The 22,089-nt window shown below is 35.6% G+C and overlaps 1 protein-coding gene across 4 annotated transcripts in view; it reads left to right on the top strand.

Moving 5' to 3' along the window:
- The first annotated feature begins 11,597 nt into the window (after positions 1 to 11,597).
- Positions 11,598 to 22,089, top strand: part of PDC (phosducin) — a 20,226-nt gene continuing 9,734 nt past the window's right edge. The window contains exons 1-2 of one of the 4 annotated variants that reach the window (XM_037737084.1): positions 11,623 to 11,706; positions 19,282 to 19,409. The gene's annotated coding sequence lies outside the window, so the exon portion shown is untranslated. Of the gene's footprint in view, positions 11,707 to 12,606; positions 12,649 to 19,281; positions 19,410 to 22,089 lie in introns of all 4 variants that reach the window. The other 3 variants (XM_037737085.1, XM_017524535.2, XM_017524537.2) reach the window with 3 other exon arrangements.

Below are 22,089 nucleotides of genomic sequence, written 5' to 3'. Positions count from 1 at the left end.
AGGAAGAAGGCCATATTATCACTGACGCAGAGGTTGGAGTGGTGTGACCAAGAGACAAGGAGTGCCAGCAGCCTCTAGACACTGGAAGTGGCCAGGAACCCACTTGGCCCTGGAGACTCCAGATGGAACTAGTCCTGATATGACAACCTTGACTTTAGCCCAAAAGATTCATTTTGGAATTCATGCCCTCAGATGTGTAAGAGAATAAATTTCTGTTTTTAAGACAGTAGAAATTAAAAGCCAGTACATTTGGGGTAATTTATTATAGCACCAGCAGAAAACTAAGGTAACATTTTACATACATGGCTGCATTTTATAAACAGGAGAATTGTTGCCAAATATGTTAAAGTCAATTTACTGATCTTTCAAAACCAGCATTTTTAAAGTTAAGTAATGAAGTTGAGAGAACTTCTGGTTTCCCGTTCAGTATGTAAGGAACTTAAAAGTTGCTTCTGTGTCCTAACAAGTTTTTAAAAACTCAACAAACTGAAAAATCAATTCTTCTTTAATCTGTCATAGAAATGAGGTTATAGGCACTTATCATTTTTAAATTTGTCTACATGGATTAATACAACTATTAATTGTGAGACAGAGAATTTAAGGACATTTCACAGACACAGAAATGTTAAGCAATTTGCCTAAGCCCTGTCCTCCATTGCACCTTGAGAAGGCAGAAGTGTTTTTTCTCCCTCATATAGGTAAACCCTTTCCATGTAAGCTGGCTATTTTTTGAGGTACAGGTATTGATCGACTTACAACCTATGCAACTTACGACCATTCGACTTTACGGCCACAATCGCTAGCCACAACTGCTCCGCGTCTGGCAGCACAAACGTTGCCCAGCTGGGCGTATGACAGTGCGGACCAGCTTGCGGCAGCACTACCATCTCCGCGTGCACCATTTCAACTGTACATATAGCCTACTCAACTTACGACCAAATCGTGTTACGACCGGTCCGCAGTCCCAATCATGGTCGTAAGTCGAGCACTAGCTGTACCAGTTTGAAATATCCTTTCAAATAACTATCATTATTTAGGCTTACAAAAGATAAAATAATACCTAATGATCAATTCCAAGTTCTCCATTATAGTGAGATTTGAGATTACATTCTTTAAAATGTATCGATATATCAAATACAAATAAAGAACCTTCTACGTGCCAGACACCATTGCAGTAGAGTTGACCACTAAGGAGCTAACAAGCCACCAAAGAAGCGCCATGAGTAAGTATAACAAAGAGATGGTCAGATAAATCATTTCCAAGCAAATGCTTTCTTAATCCACTGAGTTTAGATATTTTTAAACATTGAATGTATTTGTTTTCCTAAGTTTTGTCATTCTTGGCTGAGGTCAAAAATAAACATCTTTCCTTATTTAACATTTTCTTTACCAACTGCTCACCACCAGTGGTTGTTTGAATTAACCAACTGTTATATAATCTAGCTTAAAAGAAGGGCCAGGTCTGGTGGCTCAAGCCTGTAATCTAAGCACTTTAGGAGGCAGAGGCAGGAGGATCACTTGAGCCCAGTGGTTTGAGACAAGCCTGGGAAATGTGGTGAAACCTCGTCTCTACAAATCATAAAAAAATTAATCAGGCCTGGGGGCATGCACTTGTAGTACAGGCTACTAGGGAGGCTAAGGTGGGAGGATCACCTGAGCCCCGGGAGGTCAAGGCTACAGTGAGCTGAAATCACACCACTGCACTCCAGCCTGTGTGACAGGGATTGTAAAGGAGAAAAACCACTCAACAATTTAATCCAAGGACTATTAATGGTTTTACTATTATATGTTGAATGAATGAATAACTATGGTAAAACTAACTGAATTATAGACTCAGCGTCTGCTCAGTTCCAGAGAGGTGAACCACAAAATACTTTCCACTTCATGAGTAATATTTTTACTAATACATGGAATTCACTTTTTCTGCATGAAGCATTTCATGTAATACAATGTCTGTAATAGCGCAACAATGAAGAATCGGACTTCTTTTACACTCAATTTATTTGTTTACCCAATCCTTAAAAACAAATAAAATAGTAACATACTACTGACTTACAATATCTCAAACAACAGTGCTACTTATTAAAGTTCAATATTTATGTATAATTATTTTAATCTTTATTCCTGGGTTAAGTTTCCAAAATACTATATCAAAGAATAACTTGGGTCCATTGCCCTCATCTTCAGTGTGACTGTATTTTTTTGAAATATTTTCACTTGTTTCTGTTTCTATTCCATTTTAGATTCCTCTGATTTTTAGTAGATTTACTTTATTTTGCGGGTTTAGTTTGAGTATGCAAAATATTAACAAGATTACAAAAGTTAAAACTGTATGAAAAATTATACTTAGGGAGGCGTCACTGCCTCATTCTCAACTCTTGATTTTCACTCATTCCTAGTAAGTAACCAATCTTTTTGGTTTCTGGATTTTTCATTCCTGCATTTCGTTTTGCAAAAATACACAGATACATGTATACTTTCTTGTGTCTCCTCTAACTTACCCAAAAGATAGCATGCTATACATACTTCATACAATTTTAACTTTGCTTTCCCAACTTAACAATATGTTCTGCAAATCACCTCATATCAGTCTTAGAGATCTTTTTCTTTCAAACTTCCATAGTACTTCATTCCGTAGATGTACCATAGTTAATTTAGCCAACCTCCTATGGATGGACATTTAGGTTGTTTCTAACATTGTACAATTATAAACAATGCTTCAATAAATACATGTGTAAATAAAAATTTTCATATAGAGACATATTTTCAGGGTAAATACTCAGAAGTGGAATTGCTAGGCCAAAAGGTAATAGCATATGTAATTTTGTTAGATAATGTCAAATTTTCCTCTATAAATTTTGTACCAATTTTTGTTCCTACCAGGAATGAATGAAAGTTTTATCCCACATCTTGCCAGCAGACTATGTTGCCAAGATTTTTGAATTCTTGCTTATCCAATAAGTCAGAAATTATATTAGTATAATTTTACTTTCTCATATTCTCATTTCTCATATTATGAGTAATACCGAACATAATTCCATATGTTTAAGAGCCATCTATGTATTTAGATATGTTTTTTATATAATATACATATTATAGAATATATGGTGTTAGAAGTTAGGATAATGATCTCTCTAAGAGAAAGACAAATGGTGACTGGCAGCAAAATGTGAAAATTCAATGAGCTCATGATATAAGCACTTTTTGAATATATTTCATGAAAAGATTATTTTTAATAATGAATGTCTTTCAAATAGAAGAAAAAATTAAAAGGGATTAAAGAAAATATACTCAATCAAAAGGAAGTTCGGTAATAAGAGAGAAAGGCAAAATTTAATCATATAAATGTGATTAAAAATTAAAACAAAATAAAATGATGTGTTAAATCTCTCACCCATCACGACAAATGAACATGGACTAAATTATCCAATTAAAAGAGAGACAGTAGCAATTTGGATAGAATACACAGTATATACCTATACGGTATTTACAGAGAGAATGGTTTTTTGATAATGGCCATCCTAACATAGATAAGGTGATATTTCAAAATGGTTTTGATTTGCACTTCCCTGATAATGAGTGATGTTCAGCATCTTCTCATATACTTATTGGCCATTTGTATGTCTTCTTTGGAGAAATGTCTATTCAAATCCTTTGTCCAGTTTTTCTTTTTTCTTTTTTTAATTTACTACTGCTCTGCAAAGGTTTAGACTTTTTAATATAGTTATTTGCTTTTTGCTATTGAGTTGAAGTAGTTCTTTATATATTTTAGATATTGACCCCTAATCAGATAAGTGGTCTGCAAATATTTTCTTCCACTTCATAGTTTGGCTTTTCATTATGTTAAATGTTTCCTTTGCTTGCAGAAACTTTTTAGTTTAATGTAGTCCATTTGTCTATTTTCACTTTTGTTGCCTGTTCTTTCGGTGACATATCCAAGAAATCATTGCCAAGACTAATGACACAAAGTTTCCCCCTATGTTTTCTTCGAGGAGTTTTACAGTTTCAGATTTTATATTTAAGTCTTTAATCCTTTTTGAGTTGAATTTTGTACACAGTGTAAGATAAAGGTTTCATTTCATTCTTTTACATATGGAATCCACTTTTTCCAACACTATTTTGTTAAAAACCTACTCTTTCCCCATCGTGTATTCTTGGTACCCTTGTTATAAATCAGTTGACCATATATGTGTGGGATTATTTCTGTACCCTCTATTCTGTTGCGTTGCTATACATGTCTGTCTTTATGTGAGTACCATACTATGTTAATTACGGTAGCTTTGTAATAAACTTTGAAATCAGGAAGTGTTGTGACTACAGTTTTGTTCTTTCTAAAGATAGTTTTTGGTATTTGGGTTCCATTGTGAATTTTAGGATTTTTTTTTTCTATTTCTATTTAAAAAACTATTGGATTCTTGATAAGGATTAAATACAACCTGTAGATTGGTTTAGGTAGTATTAAAATTTTAACAATATTAAATCTTCCACTCTAGGAAAATTGGATGTCTTTACTTTTTTTTTTTTCAGCAATGTGTCGTAATTTTCAGGATTTAAGTCTTTTATCTATTTGGTTGTTAAGGATTTTATTCTTTTTGATGCATTGTAAATGAGATTGTTTTCTCTAATTCCCTTTCACATAGTTCACTGTTAGTGTATAGAGACAAAACTTATTTTTGTATTTTGATTTTTATCCTGCAATATCATTAAATACATTTGTTAGCTCTAACAGTTGGAGCTTTTAATTTTTTTATTTATACAGAATAATTTGCATATTTATGAGATATTTTAATACATGCATACAATGTTTAATGATCAAATCATGGTATTTAGGATATGCATCAACTTGAACATTTATCATTTCTTTCTGTTGGGAACATTTCCTTTCTTTTCTAGACAATCTATCGTTATTAGCTACTATTAGTAGTCACCTTAGGGTGCTATCAAAACTTATTCCTTCTGTCTAACTTTAGTTTTGAACCCATTAACCAATTTCTCTTCATCTCCTATCCCTTTCCAGCCTCTGTGAACTATCATTCCATTCTCTACCTTCATGTGATAAACATTTTTAGTTTCCATTTATAGATAAGAGCATGTGATATTTGTCTTTCTGTACCAGCTTGTTTCACTTAAGATAATATCCTGTCTCTATCTCTTTCCCTATCTCTTATAAAAAGCAGGAAATGTAAACTAAGTGAAAGAAATTAAGCAATAGTTAAGCAATGGAGCATTAATTATTTCCTTAGAGAATTTTATGGCCATGTGATGTGCTTACCAGTCAAAATAATAGTTCTGAGACTTTAAATACCTGGTACCATACACACACATCACAGAAAATTTCACTAAGTTGTCTATGCCTCAAATTAGATGTTTGAACTCATACAAATTAAAAGGTAAATTTGGCAAAATCAGCCCCTATTTTCATTCCTCTTCTAAGACACATATATGAATGACCTTAAATGTGTTGAAGAATTCATCTTCCATTGAATGTAATTATTTGTTTCCCAAATTCATATCTCATTTGTTATCTTTCACCCAAATGTTTTGGTATTGTATAAGTAATATAAAGTGACCAATTGCTTGGATATCACAGAAGTCTTAAATAGTCTTACTTCAGTCTACATTAAACTTTGAAAAACATGAGAGAGACAATATTTTAGCTACATTAGAAAAATTAAAACTGTGGCTATTTCTAAAATCACATATTATTTTTTAAAAATCCAAGCATGTTTCAATTTTACTCCACGTAATTTGCTATCTTCACAGGAAATGCATCCCAGATCCAACAAATACACTTTTTATATTCCATTATGCATATTTTTGCAGAAAATGAATGTTATTCTCAGAAGAGAACTCAAAAAGGATTTCTATGAAGTCTCTGGCAGAAAACCAAGAAAGTTACAAATCCAAGTGGTATTTTCATTTTCTTCTTTTAAAGACCATGATGTAACATGAGAAAACAAAATACCAGAAGTGAAAGGCTGGCTCCACTAAAAATGTTCAATAATGAGGCTTTATTTTTTTTAAATCACATCTTTTATGGGCTCTCTGGGCATGGAAACGAGCTCAAGAAAGGTGGTTTTCTGGAGAGTTTCCAATCAAAGCAATCAAGATTTAAACTGGAATAAAAGGTAATGGAAAATAATACAGTAAGGTAGAAAAAGATGATTCCTTGAAAGACATCAGAAATCAAGCCAGAAAAAGAGCAATGGTAAAGATTCACAGGAATTAAAGAAGAAATTGTGAAATAATTGGGAAGTGGTTTTACATAATGATGTGAGCTTTTTTACATAGGATGTTAGATACTACGGTGCTATATTATTATATCATTTAATCCTCATAACAAGATATGAAGGGTACAATTGCCTCTACTTTACTTTGGAAGCTGTTTTGGAGAAGTCTAGTCGCTAATTAATGGTCACATTACTAGGAAATAACAATCAGCATTCTAACCCAGGTTGCAAGTCCACTGTACCTCCACTACATCACACATAGTCTATTTCTATACACCACTGTATGGATCATAGACAATAAAATTAAACCTAAAATTTCAACAAAAGCGAGTAAATGCATCTTGGCATTTTCCACAAATATCTGGAATGACAAAACTTAGGGGAAAATGACAGTAAAAGAATAAAACATGTTTAAAAACATAAACTACTCTGAAGATAATTATACCAGGTCTCCCAGAAAGGATGCATTTGAAAATCTGTGGGCCTAACAAAGGAAGTATCTGGAGATACGCGCAAAAACGCAGCATAAATAAAGTGATATTGATGTTGACATGTGCAGCGCAGATAAAATGAGAGACTGTTGTGTTCCTTACACAGATCATAAAACTAACATGGGCAAGTAATGAGAGAGGCTGTTTCTTAGAAGGTGATACAGCTTGAATATTTGGCCCCCTCCAAATCTTATGTTGAAATGTGATCCCCAGATGGGCATGGTGGCTCATGCCTGTAATCCCCAGCACTCTGAGAGGCCAATGTAGGGGGATTACTTGAGGTCAGGAGTTCAAGAATAGCCTGGTCAACATAGTGAAACCTTGTCTCTACGAAAAATGCAAAAATTAGCTGGGGATGGTGGTGCAGACCTATAATCCCAGCTACTCAGGAGGCTTAGGTAGGAGAATTGCTTCAATCTGGGAGGCAGAGTTTGCAGTGAGCTGGGATTGCACCACTGCATGCCAGCCTGGATGACAGAGCAAAATTCTGTCTAAAAAAAAAAAAAAGAAAAGAAAAAGAAATGTGACCCCTAAAGTTGGAGGTGGGGCCTATTTGGAGGAGTTTGGGTCATGAGAGCAGATACCTCCCAGCAGTAAGGAGCTCACATAAGATCTGGTGGTTAAAAAGTCTAGGACCTCCCTCCTCTCTCTTCTCCCCGTTTCACCATGTGACATACTAGCTTCCCTTTGCCTTTTGCCGTTAATAAAACCTTTCTGAGGCCTCACCAGAAGCAGTTGCTTGAAGCCATGCTTCTTGTACAGTTTGCAGAACCGTGAGCCAAATAAATCTCTTTTCTTTATAAATTACCCAGCCTCAGGTATTCCTTTATATATAGTGACACCAAATGGACTATCATGGAAGCCTCCTTCAGTACAAATAAAAATTTCTTGACTAATTTCACTGACAATATTTTTCAAAAGATGGAAGACAAAACATTAAATTGCTGCTCCAGAGTTATTTCTGTCCTGCAAAAAATAACCAGCAGGTAACAAGGATGTGTTGTAAACCTTCAAAAATAAACAAAGGTATTTAAGCTACAAAAAGAAAAGAAAGAGAAGGGTGAGTATAGAAGAATAAGTGCTACAGATATACAGAAAGCAATAAGCACTGCAGGAGGAAGGTGCCTATAATCCCAGGTACTTGGGAAGCTGAGGCAGAAGAGTTCCTTGAGCCCAGGAGTTTAAGGTCAGCCTGGGTAACATAATGAGACCCCATTCCCTTAAAAAAAATAATAAAGTTAGATATTCTTTTGCTAAAGACTCTCTAAAAGAAAAAAAAATCAGGAGATAATACAATTCTGACAATAACTATCTCTGTATATTTTTAGGAAAGGAGAAAGATAAAGTGGCTGATGGTATAACATCTGAGCAAGTGCCTAGATTGATTCGTTAAAGGATACTATGAAAAGGTGGAAAAAAGGGTATGCAATCAAGTATGATAAAATAATATTAGGAATACTACAATCCAAAGTAAACTAGGTTTCAGAAATATGTTAAGAAAAAAATAGATTTAAAATTAGGCATATAGTAAGAAGACAATGAAGAAAGATATATCTCCTTTTTACATGAATAATAAATTGCAAAGAGAAAGAGAAACTGGAATTCTAACCTTGCTTTCCTCTTCTCAAACAAGAATAAAATACAGACAAGAAAGAGTAGAACACATATTGGAAATGGGAAATAAAATCTTAAACAGAAGAAATCACAGCACTATCTCATTCTGGTAAATCGTTTCAGCGTTATGGTCTTGTTCCCAACATGCCCTTCCAGCTCTAAATTTAATTCTGCTATTTGAAGATGAGGGACACATTTTCAAGTTCGAAGTAGGGAAGGGTTTATTTTTACTAAAACCAGGTCTACCACAGTGCCTGCTTCACTTACAGCCTTTATTATTAAAAACGCCCCAGCCCCAGCTGAAAAGGGTAGCCCTATGTAGATCACATAACCTTGCCTTCTGGCTAAAGCTGATTAGACCAAGAGTGTGACCTTGGCCAAATTATGCCAGTGGCATAATGAAGCAAAATGATTTGGGCTAAACAAATCGGATTCTCTCAAAATACTAATTTGGAAACATGGAAAGAGCCAAGGTGTTACCAATAGATGTGGGGCTTAAAAAATTTCTATAGATAGGTGTCTTGAGTAGAGTCAAGGCCATGAGGGGGGTTATGGAAAACAGAACAAATAGGAAAATATATATTGAGGAAGCACAGGCTGTAAAGTAGAGAAAAGGTGATACAGAAGGCCTTAGGAAGAGTATTAACCAGTGACAGAAGATCAGCCACGGTGGGAGGGGCAGGCATTGCATGAGGTTAGTGGATGTAAAGCTGCAATCTTGGTATCTGAACCCTACTGGGAAGATCAACAGATCCCGTGCAGCTGCTAAAGCATTTACAGCAGCACTGTATGCTCCAAGATTCTGAACTGACATTCCATTCTCCTAGGACTGGAGTGCATAGCTGTCCTTGAACTCCTAAGAAATTCATGCTTTTCTGTCAATTCTGTCCTTAGAATTAACTCTCTCACACTCAGAAAAAAAAAAAAAAAAAAGAGGAAGTTGGTATGTATGACAGCCCTGGAACCAGAAAGATCTCCATTGGAGGCTGTTCAGGATTTAAAGGAAATTCTATAATTTCATCTTTTTAGAGTGAATAATTTAATCTGCCCTAGGGAGAGGACTTTACTGGTTAATAGTGTGGACCACAGAATTAAGTCATACCTGATTCGAACCCTTGAGTCTGCATAGACATAATGTCAACATTTGAAGCATAAGAACTGTTTTCTTGCTGGTGTATATAGAAGCATCTTGTCCACAGAAGAGTGCTTTCACACAGTAGGTACTTCACAAATATTGGGGAATACATGCATCAATTAGATAAGTTACAAAACTTATCTAAGCCTGTCTCCTCATCTCTAAAATTACACTTGACCTGCCTCTGAGGACTGTTGTAAGGATTACGTGAAATAAACATTTACTGCCTCACCTGGCATGATGAGCACTCAGGAAGTATCCTAATTATTAGAATTTTTATTCCTGCTTCTAAAATAGTTTCAGCTGGTTTACAATATTTGTGCTTTGTAAAGCATTTAGTATTTGTAAAATTGGATGTAAAATCATACGTAAAAATCTAAACACTATATCAACATATAATTTTAAATGTTTTTACATCAATCAAGCATCATATGTATGAAATAATGACCTTTTGGGCTTTGACTCTTTTCCTGATAAGCTTTCATGATCTACAAAATTGCTCAATTCATAGTTGAAGCAATTAAATCAAATACGCTTGTCCAAATTGGAGCCAAGTGTGTGATGTCCAAATTGGAGGCAAGTGTGTGATGTCCATAATGCCCCCCAAATCCCTCCAATAAACAAGTGCCAGAGGTAGCACAATGTAAAAAGTAAATCATGGAAATATCTGTGTTGGGAAGGTGGGGTAAGATAGGAATTGCTAGAGTAATTTTTTTTTACCGTAACTCTCTATACTTGTGCCTATATCACATATTTGAACATAGGACTACCAAACTATATTTGACAGTAACTTAAAACATATTTTTTAATGTTAAAACCACCATGACATTTTTTATCAACAAACTGAAATATTAAATTTGCCATCAGAAGGCATCTTTTAAGTTACATTTGTATTGTATCTGACTACATTCTTTAGCTAGAGAGAAAACACTCAGTTCATAAAAACTGAGAGTGAATTGCCCTGAGAAACTTTTTAGAAACGCATATGTATAGCACACAAACTGGAACATGAAACCTGCTAAATGGAAGGTAAACATTTGACTTAAGGATGAAAATGAAAGTTAGTTTAGAAAATACTTTGATTTCTGGAAGAATCTCTATGAAACTATTTATGGTTGTGACTCTCTTAATTATTGTAAATTTTTATACTTTTCTCTATTCTTCAAATTCTATAATAAAATATATAAGCCAACAAAGTTCTGAAATGTGACAGGTTTCCTTCCTACTAAGAGAGTAATTAAATAACAAATTAATTTAGTATAATAAAACATAACTATTAAAATTTGTTTAAACACTATCACTGTTTAAATTGCATAAAGATCCACTTAAAGGTTTTGGGTGAAGCTACATATGACTAAATTTTATAATTTAAAAATCTAAATGTATTCATTTTAAGTGCCATTAATATTAAAAATTTTGTCCTCTTCCTAACTAAAAATTTCCAGTTTTAAGCTTAGAGTAAATTAAATCTCCTACTTTGGCAAAGTTAGATGAGAATTAGGCTGTGAGGAATGAAGATGTTAGGAAAAGATGGAAGAGTGAAGATATGCATCTACTTCCCCTACATCTCTAAACTCCATTAAAAAACAGCAGGAAAGGAATTTTTAGTGGTAAAAACCAGAAACAAGAAGAAGTGAAAAGAAGAAAATGTCAAGAAAACTAGAATCCAGAAAGCAAGTAGATCCGTAAATGACAGGCCACCTGAAAAAACTGTATTAAAACCCTGTAGTGAGAGAAGACGAAAACCATAGTATCTCTCTTACTCTTCCTAATGTTGTAGCAATCACAGCTCTTCATTGTGATTATCTTTTTACTTACCTGTCTCCCCCACTGGACCCACGACATAGGAAATAGGGTTTATTTTTCTTTGTACCATAGTGCCTAGCTACTGCTTGTTTCACACAAAGTAGGTTCTCATAGATGTTTATGAGACTAACGAATACAACTCATGTTACTGTGATAAACAAGTACTCATAATAATCCCTGTCTCTCATCCACTTGATGTGTTCTGTAAACTATAAAGTGACTACTCCTAGTTTGTTTGGTTTTGCCCTATTATTAATCAACAGGCCTCTCTAATTCTTTAAATCCTATTACTTGTTCAGAGCTATTTCTGCAAAGGTCATCAATATCCGGGGATCTTAAATCTAAGCTTAAACCTGCCGAAGTTCAAGAGGAGTTCAGTAGACAGGGATTCTCACCCACTGAACAAGGACACCAGGCAGAGACCCAAACTGTGAGTCCACAAGTAGTCTTCTTGATCATATAATTTTAAAAATTTTACCTTAGGGGAAAAATAATGATTCGCTGTTCATATATTACTGTGTTAATTTAAAATAGTTCAAAGTACATAAAGTATTGATTTCTCTACTATAAAGACAATTAAATACTGTGTATCTTCTCTCTTTAAGTGATTTGCAACAGTAATCTTCACTAATAAAGATTCAGAGTTGTGCTCGCTTCGGCAGCACATATACTAAAATTGGAACGATACAGAGAAGATTCAGAGTAAACATGCAATTTTGAGCCTGATATTCTAGACTGTTAAAATAAGACCATGACTGGCTAACTCATTTTGCAATTTTAAATTTCCTTTGAATGAAGAGAGAGCTGAAGGGAATAAATGATGATTCCTTGCACTTTATGTTTGAAGATTTGGCCCGCAAGTTGTGAAAGGGAGTGCAGTAGTTGCCCTTTATCCAAGAGGAATATGTTCCAGGACTCACACTGGATGCCTAAAACCATAGTAGAACTGAATCCTGTGTATACTACGTGTTTTTCTAAACATACATACCTGTGATGAAGTTTATTTATAAATTAGACACAGTCAGAGGTTAATAATGACTAATAATAAAATGGAACAATTATAACAATATGCTAGCATTGTAATGTTTGCTCTTTGGGACTTTATTAAGTAAATGAGGGTTACTTGAACACAAGCACTGCAATAGTCAATCTGATAACCAAGATTGTAGTTCATACAGGGTGGATATGGTAGACAAAGAGATGATTCATGTCCCAGGCCACACAGAGCAGGATGATGTGAGATTTCATCAAGCTACTCAGTACACAGCACAATTTAAAACTTGCAAATTGTTTATTTCTGGAATTTTTCATTTAATATTTTTGGACCAAGACTGACCAAGGGTAACTGAAATCACAGAAAGCAAATCCTTAGATAAGTGAAGACTACCATGTTTATCCAGCGCTAAGGCATGTTTTGAGGCTTTTGTTTAGTAGTATGTTGCTGTTGTGGTTTGTTGGTGGTTTTTAATTTTTAAGTAGAAATAATGTTTGTTTCAAAAGTTTACTTTAGAAATTTAATGAAAGAGAAATAATGTTTTTAAAAGAAAATAACACTGAGAGTTTGTTGATATTTGTTAAATTCGGTAAAAATTTTCTTTTAACTATATTCTTCTATTTTGTTCCCATGGAGGTTATTATTATTACTAATAAACCGTACAGTTTGCATCATGAAAATGAGTGCAGTAATTGATTTGCAATGGAGTATTTTTATTATCTACAAAAATAGCTTTTAACTATAGCATCCATTTATATATATATATATATATATATATATATATATATGTCCATTATATGTGCTACTTAGAATCACTTTAGATTAAAGCTAAAACTTTAGAGAGCATCTAATTCATCATGACAATTTCTGCCTAAATATTATGTTTATAAGTGGATTTGATATTATATAAGTCATTATCAAAATATAGTGAACCATTCATAATAATGTCTGCAGTGTAATTCAAACAATATGTACAGGAATATGTATATTTACAAGACAAAGAGATACCTAAAAAAAGTAACTGTTATAAATTTCTAACAATTCTATTTTCTCCAGAACAAGTAAAAGAATATCTGTACGTTGTAGTAGTAAACTTGGATAGGTGGATGTCTTTTCACTAGGAGCAGGAATTCAGTTACGACTTTTAAAGCTCATATTCCCAGAGTAAGTTTTTTTACTGATGATACAGGATAACAGATAGAAAATTGATGTTTGCTATGCATTCCTAGCATACAAATTGTTTAAAAGGCTCCCTACAACTCCCCTGCCCAGTCTCATTTGTTGAAAAAGCAAAACTACTTGAGTAGGGTAGAAACAGGAAATACTACATCTGTTCTACAGTGTCTTATATCAAAATTTCTGTCATAGTTTTTCTATCAAAGTTCTTAGGAACTTTATCTAGATACTGAGGGTGGGGGGAAATCAGGCATAAAGTAAGGAACATTTTCAATAGCATCAAGATGAGTGTTTTATATTTAAAAGAAAGAAAAACTAACATTTGCTGACGGCAGTCGGCAAATTTTCTAATTTGTTATAGCCATTTTGAGGACTGTGTGTCCTATATTCCACTCATGTGTCTCAAAATTTAATTTTAAAGAAAATGCTTATTATGATACCACAAAATGTAAAAGTTGATCTATCCCAAAATTAACAACTAACACAAATGCAGGTAGCAACAAAAATCCTAAGTTTGGTCTTACTCCATTAGAGAAATGAAATTCAACAAACAAACATATGCAAAGCGTTACAACATAAATGCAAAAAGGAAAATCAAACAAAAAATCACTTATGATCTGCAAAATCATAGGTAGCGAAGACAATTCATTGGAAAACAAGTATGTTACATTCAAATTAAATAATCATTCCCATTTTCACTTAGGCATACATCTTCAGAAAGCCTTTTTACTATTTTTCAGGGCAATTTCATGGCTTTTTTTTTTTTTTTTTGAGACAGGGTTGTGCTCAGTCTCCCAGGCTGGAGTGCAGTGGCATGATCTCAGCTCACTGCAACCTCTGCCTCCAGGGTTCAAGCAATTCTCCTGCCTCAGCCTCCTGAGTACCTGGGACTATAGATGTGCACGGCCATGCCCAGCTAATTTTTGTATTTTTAGTAGAGACGGGGTTTCACCATGTTGGCCAGGATGGTCTCGATCTCTTGACCTCGTGATCCAGCCGCCTCGGCCTCCCATCATGCTGGGATTACAGGTATTAGCCACTGTGCCTGGCCTCATGTGCATTTCCTATGTTTCATGACCGCAAAATTAGTCTCCTTTCTATTTTGTATGTTCTTAAATGCCTTGTGGCAAACAAACGCTGCCAAAAATAAATCAAGATATTGCAATAAAGGATCTTAGCCAATAACGAAGTAGAAGAATATAAAAGATTTAAGAAAAAAATGTGCAATATGTATGTGACTATGTACACACATGCACACACACAGAAACACACACACACATTCTTTGGGCAGGGAAGCTAACTAGGCATAAACAGTGCATATATATATATTATTTCCTAAATATAATTTATATTAGTTTGACTATGTTCATTATTAATTTCAAATATTTGGTTTTACTATTTTTAGTTTTTAATTATTTACTAATTATCAAGTCTTTACTCAATACCTATTGTCTAGTACAAATAATGTAGAGTTTGCATAATTTCATTCATTTAATCTTCATGGGCCTTTTGAAGTAAACACTATAACTACTCTAATTTTACAGATGAGAAAGCTAAACCACAGAGAATTTTAGTGATTTGCTCAAGGTCACACAGCCAACAATTGGTTGAGCTGGATTTGAATCCGCATTGTCCAAGTGCTAATCACTATGCTAGACAGCCATTTGGAAGCATTGTAATATATAATTCCTGCCGTCACAAGAGGCTTAGTTAATCCTTTGAGGAAAAGACAAATATAAATAAATGAGAGAATAATTCAAGAAATTGTTATGAGGCATCAAATCCCCTCTTTATTGATTAAAGCCTAAATACATCTCATACTTATTCTCAAGGTCATTAAATAAAATAGGGGCATGGAGTAGAACAAGAGGAAATTATGGCTTGGCCAAAATAATTAGATCCACTTTTATGATTTCAGAGACACTGAAGGTCTCCACAAGCCCAGTAATACTTCCATGATCTCGCATGGTGTTGTCAAACCTATCTGATATGAAATGCTCCCCGCTGATAATTTATTTTAGTAAGAAAGAAAAGGCAGAACTGCTTTCTATAGTGTCCAATATGACATTGGGGAAGATACTCATGGCAGGGGTTAAAACACTTCACATTAATGTATCTGTCACGGTGAGCACATTCGCTTGGCTTAGTTGATCAGATTAGCCCACAGTCACCTTGGAAAACAGGAAAGCAGAGACGTAAGGAGATGTATGGTTAGAGGTAGAGAAAGGTAGGATATAAAGCCCTGCAAGGGTGACCAGAATACAGTGTGACACTCTGTGAGGCACAGATCCAGACACCAAATGTAGATTTCTAACAACAGAATGAAGCATAATGTACATCCATGGAAAGATGTCGGGTATCCCATAGGTAGAGAGATAAGTTAATGTTTTGCTGTTTAACTTCTTTACTTTGTACTTGGGGAAACTAGGATCAGAATAAGACAGTGAAACCTTTCATTATAATTTGCAAAAAGAAAAAATGTATGAGGATACATTTACCTGAACTTCAGCCCTTCTAAACAAAATAGATGATTTCTATTGAGCATCGCCCTTTTAGTTTGCTAAGGATAACAACAGTTATTGAAATGCTAAAAATATTTTTTCTTTGTATGGAAAATATTGCATGTGATATTTTTTAGATGTTCTACTACTTGATCTAACCTGAACTAAAGTGAGTACATATGCTCTATACTAAGTCTGTATACTACTCTTCTGATTCGCTTTTTTACAGCAATACCCTTGATTTTACTGCAGTTAGTGTAGAATACTAATATTTTCCTTAGACATCAAAACAAGCCAGAAACTGGCCAAAGAAATAACTGACATTTACATTACCTAACATACAGGGGAATACTGGCCTATATTTTTGTGGGCTCTTCTGTGGCATCCCGAGACTGGGGGTCCACAGGCATGGAAAGAACTACTGAATAGTCAAAAAAAAAAATGAAAGAGTTATTTTAGACATGCTTCATTTTCCTAACTGCAATTTTAAAGGGTAGGTGGGGAGACCTGAAAAATCCAGAGGCTCAAAGCTTTAGAAATTAAATAAAAGGCAGGCTATGGAGACACAGAAATAGTGGACAGCATCTGTGTAAAGTCATTCTTTGCAAAAGTCAGAACCAGGGGCTATGAACTGAATTATATTCTCTCAAAATTTATCCATTGAGCTTCTAACCTCCAATATAACAGTATTTGGAGATGGGACTTCGTAAAAGTAATTAAAGTTATATGAGGTCAAAGGGTATGGCTCTGATCCCACAGGAGTACAAGATACCAGGGAGCTAACCTGCTCTCCGTCATGTGAGGACACAGTGAGACGGCAGCCACCTTCGATCCAGGAAGAAGGCCTGCACCAGAAGCAGCCTTACTAGATCTTGATATGAAGCTTTTAGCCTCTGGAACTACGAGAAAATTAGCTTCTGTTTATTAAGCCACACAGTGGATATTTTGTTATAGCAGCCCAAGCAGACAAAGGCACCTGGCAGCTGTGCTTATTTGTGACTTCTGACAAATAGAAGAGCGGCAGAAAGTTTGAGAGAGTGAAGTTTTAGTTTTCAAACATAAGCCACAAACTGATATTTTATACAAAACTTGGGCTAGATCATGAGAGGCTTAAGAAACAGACTTATTTTAGAAATTGATCTTAAAGATTTCTGAATTTGGACAGGCGCAGTGGCTCACGCCTGTAATACCAGCACTTTGGGAGGCCGAGGCAGGCAGCTCATGAGGTCAGGAAATCAAGACCATCCTGGCTAAGACAGTGAATCCCCATCTCTACTAAAAATGCAAAAATTTAGCTGGGTTTGGTGGTGCATGCCTGTAGTGCCAGCTACTTGGGAGGCTGAGACAGGACAATCACTTGAACCCAGGGGATGGAGGTTGCAGTGAGCTGAGATTGCGCCACTGCACTCCAGCCTGAGTGACAGAGCGAAACTCTATCTCAAATTACAATAAAAATTAAAAAAAATTAAAAACAGTGTCTAGAGTACCCAGCACATAGTAGCTTCCTTAAAAGTTGCTGCTGTCATTTATGAATTATTTACAACATATGAAACAATTATGAGAAGTGCGACAACAAATAAAAACTTGCCTCCATCTTCAAAGAATTTACAATAGTGGAGAAAAACACGTAAAAATAAACACTATAAGTTGTTGTGGATGCTAGGAGAGAAGTCAGTCTATATCACAGAGTGATTAGATAATCCCAACTATATGAAAATCTACCAATAAGCTACAATAGCTAGTGTTGAAAGCAAAACTCTAGCCGGGCGTGGTGGCACATGCCTGTAATCCCAGCTACTCGGGAGGCTGAGGCAGGAGAATCCCTTGAACCTCAGAGGCAGAGGTCTTGGTGAGCTGAGATGGCGCTATTGCACTCCAGCTTTGGCAACAAGACTGAAACTTCATTTCCAAAAAAAGAAAAAGAAAAGAAAAGAAAAAGAAAGCAAAGCTCTTCTTAAGCAATACTGAGAATATACAAGTCAATTTAAAACTACATATTCTGATTAGATTAAACAGATTTGAAGTAACCAAGGATAATGATGAATGAAATGTTTAGGGGTAGATTTTTTAAGCCTTTTAAAACTAATGTTTAAAAATTTTACTCATTTTCTTTCCATTCTAGATCATTGCTATCTTATGCGAAACAGGAGAAACAAGCAGGACCATTTATATTTGTCTCATTTTATTTCTTGGTAATTACTAAACCATAGTTGGGAGGTGTTAGAATTTTGAGGACAAAGTTTGAGAAGTGTTATCCTATATAAGCTATTATTTAAAAATATTAAAATCCTAAATTAAGAGGAAAATAAAACCCTAACTTGCTAAAATTCTATTTTAATCTGTACTTCTCACCAATATCAAATTTTAGTATTACTTTTGAAGAGAGTGATAATATTATTTTAAGTGCATGTTATTCTGTCAGAGGTCATCCATGTACAATTTAACTTAACAAAGATTTTCACTGTAACAGTACTATAACGATTTAAAATAAAAAACATACAAAATCACATATTTTTATACTTATGTGATGAGGAAAATACAGTAATTCTTTTGAACCAAAGCAAATCTTGGTGAAGGTAAGATTTTCACCTTCTGTCTTCTTGCCTTGCTTTATTACCAATTTCCAATCACACAAAGATGTGCTTACCCAAAACCCTGTAATAATCCTATTGTAATTTTAAATGTTTCAGCCTAAAGTAGACATGGAATTTTTTAACCATGAAATAATATCATTGTAAACCAAATGTTGATTATATTTCTAAATGGCTGATACATTATATGCACATATGTAAAAGATATATTTTTAATTTATTTAACAGACTCATAAAGCAGTTACTATGTGCTGAGATCTAAGCACTTTGCAAATATTCCAATTATATTACTTATACCAGCCAGGTGGCTCACACTGTAATCCCAGCACTTTGGGAGGCCAAGGTGGGCAGTTCACTTGAGGTCAGGAGATCAAGACCAACCTGGACAACATGGTGAAACCCCATCTCTACTAAAAATACAAAAATTAGCCAGGTGTGGTGACCCATGACCATAATCCCAGCTAGTAAGAAGGCTGAGGCATGAGAATCCTTGAAGCTGGAAGGCAGAGGTTGCAGCGAATGGAAATTATGCCACTGCACTCCAGCCTGGGCAACAGAGCAAGATGCTGTCTAAAAGAGGCAAAAAATAATTACTTGTATAATGCTAATGTGCATTTTGAAGAGGATAAGTTTTTTCGGGATAATCAGAAAACCCCAGAGTGAGTTGATGACAGGGCAAATTAATAGGAAGGTAGATGAAATCTATTAATAGCTAATAATAATCTACTTGTGTCTTCCTCTAGGTGCTTCATGCAGTGCAAACAAACACACTCATGTCTTAATAGTTTTCTTTCAATCTGCTCACTGCTTTCCTGGCAGTAAAGAGTAACAAATTTTGCTAATTGTACTCTAACTCAAGTGGAGGCATTAGGTAAGGATGGACTCTGTCCTTTACTTAAACAGGCAACCCAGCTGATTTAAGTCTTAGTACTAGTGAGCACCATACTGGAAGAGTTTTGCTCTTCAGGTGATTCAGAGCCCAGGAAATGCCTAGCATTAGGATATTCTCAACATATATTAATCCAATCAACAAACAAGTTTTGCCATTAGTAACTGGATTATCTTTTCATAAAGGGATTCCTTTAAATTGGTGAAAGCCTTTTCTGGAAAAGGCATTTCTTTTTCCCAGTAGATTGTCAACTAGGTAAACAACAAGCAAGTCAAGAAGAAAGCTATACCGTGTGCCTTCAGCATTTGAAATAAAATTATTTTTAGATTTTCCTAGAGTTATGTATATTTACTGAGAATAGTAGCTACCACAAATTAACAGTCCAGTCTTTAAAGAGACTGGATTGAGTCTCTATTTTTCTGGAAACTGAAGAGCTATTGAAATTATCAAATAAATTTCCATTTCTTTGTTCTGTAGTTTTCTTCAAAAATTTTCATGTTTTTTGAGATGCAAAATTTATTTTTAAATAATTGCAGTAATAAAATGGTTTTTTGTCCAGTAGTTTTTACTTATTTCCATTTTCCATTATGTTTTTAAATTACTAAAGCCATTATAATTCTTTATTATATTTATACATACCTAAATATTGTAAAATTGATTGGCTTTCCCTTGACAGTCTTTTCTTGTTCAAGTAGAAAAAATCAAGTTGGCAAAGACATTTGACCTTCAGTGATTCTGGATAGGGATTGCAAAAAGAGAAACAAAATTGCAGAACCGGTCCTGGTGTTGAGACCAAAGGTAAAGGCAAAAGAGAAATCAAGAGAGGGTTCTGTCTTATTACCCTGTGCCTTGGGAAGCCACCAAACAAACCAAATGCAGGATTGAAGTGTAAATCTACAGAAAACTCAGATAAATTTCAAAGTATAAACTGTGTGACATTAGTACTTAAAACTGACTTCAAAAGAAAGAGGCAAAGCAAAAAAAGTGAAAGAATAAAGCATAAAAAGAAGATAGTTTATCTACTACTGGTATGTCCTCCCTGACTTGAAAACTTCAGGAAAATCACAACTATCTGGACACCCGAGAGAATATGTTAGCATGCATAATAACTGAGTTTTCCAGATGGTCCAAAGCTAAACAAGGAAATGGGTTTCAGAGTGTGAACCAGATAGAATTAAAGAAGAGATTCTACATGAAGGCACCATGGAGTTTCATATAAATAAAAATCCAAGTGCTTTTAGTGATTTTCTATTTTATCCTCTCAAAAATACTATAACTGACAGGGTGTGGTGGCTCACTCCTATAATCCCAGCACTTTGAGAGGCCAAGGTGGGAGGATCTCTTGAGGACAGGAGTTCACCACTAGCCTAGGCAACATAGCAAAAAATAAAAAATAATTAGCAGGGCATAATGTCACACACCTGTAGTTGCCGCCACTCGGGATACTGAGGTGGGAAGATCACTTGAGCCCAAGAGTTTGCCGGTACAGTGAGCTAAGACTGTACCATTGGAGGAGATCCACGACGGCTGAACAGGAACAGCTCCCGAGTGCAGTTCCCAGTGAGAACAGCGCAGAGGGTAAGTGCTCACATTTCCAAACAAGTTTTCACTGCCCACAGACCAGGAGATTCCCTGGCGAAAAGCGCCACGAGTTTTCAGCATGGCGGTTTCAGCCGGTGCTGCGTCTGTGCAGAAACTCACACCAGTCTGGGCGGCCCTTTCGACTGGCGCCGCAGCTCAGCAACGCCTCTGCTAGCAGACTGTGACTAGACTACTCTGTGTGGGGCAGAGCATCTCTGAACAAAGGCAGCAGCAAGACAGGAAATTATAAAGCCGGCCTTCCTGGGACAGAGCACCTGGGAAAAGAGGCGGTTATGAGTTCCGCTGCAGCAGACTTAAAGGTACAGGCTAAGTAGCTCTGCAAGGAATGGCGGAGCTCCCAGCACAGCATTTGAGCTCCTATAAGGGAAAGACTGTCTCCTCAAGCAACTCCCCGACCCCGTATACCCAAAGAGACACCTCATAAAGGACAGACAGCTCAGGCTGACATCTGGCAGGTACCCTTCTGGAACGAGGATAGCAGAGGAAGAAACCAGTAGCAACCCTTGCTGTTCTGCAGCCCCCAAGGCTGATCCCCAGGTGAGCGGGGTCTGGAGTGGACCTCCAGCGGTCCTGCAGCAGAGGGGCTGGACTGTTAGAAGGAAAACTAAGAAGCAGAAAGAAATAGCTTCAACATCAACAAAAAGGACGTCCACTTAAGAGACCTCATCTGAAAGTCACCAACTACAAAGACCACAGGTAGATAAAGCCACTAAGATGGGAAGAAACCACCGTAAAAAGGATGAAAACATCAAAAACCAGAACACCTCTCCTCCTCCAAGGGATCACAACTCCTCACCAGCTAGGGATCACAACTCCTCACCAGCTAGGGATTACAACTCCTCACCAGCTAGGGATCAAAGATGGATGGAGAATGAATCTGATGAATGGACAGAAACAGGCTTCAGAAGGTGGGTAATAACAAACTTCTTAGAGCTAAAAGAACATGTGCTAACCCAATGCAAAGAAACTAAGAACATAGAAAAAAGGTTAGATGAGATGCTAATGAGAATAAACAGCTTAGAGAAGAATATAAACGACTTGATGGAGCTGAAAAACATAG

Source organism: Cebus imitator, unplaced genomic scaffold (genome assembly GCF_001604975.1).
Source record: "Cebus imitator isolate Cc_AM_T3 unplaced genomic scaffold, Cebus_imitator-1.0 Scaffold33, whole genome shotgun sequence".
NCBI classification, from domain to species: domain Eukaryota; kingdom Metazoa; phylum Chordata; class Mammalia; order Primates; family Cebidae; genus Cebus; species Cebus imitator.
The sequence above is the reverse complement of the archived record's forward strand: the minus strand, read 5'-3'. Positions and strand labels throughout refer to the sequence as shown.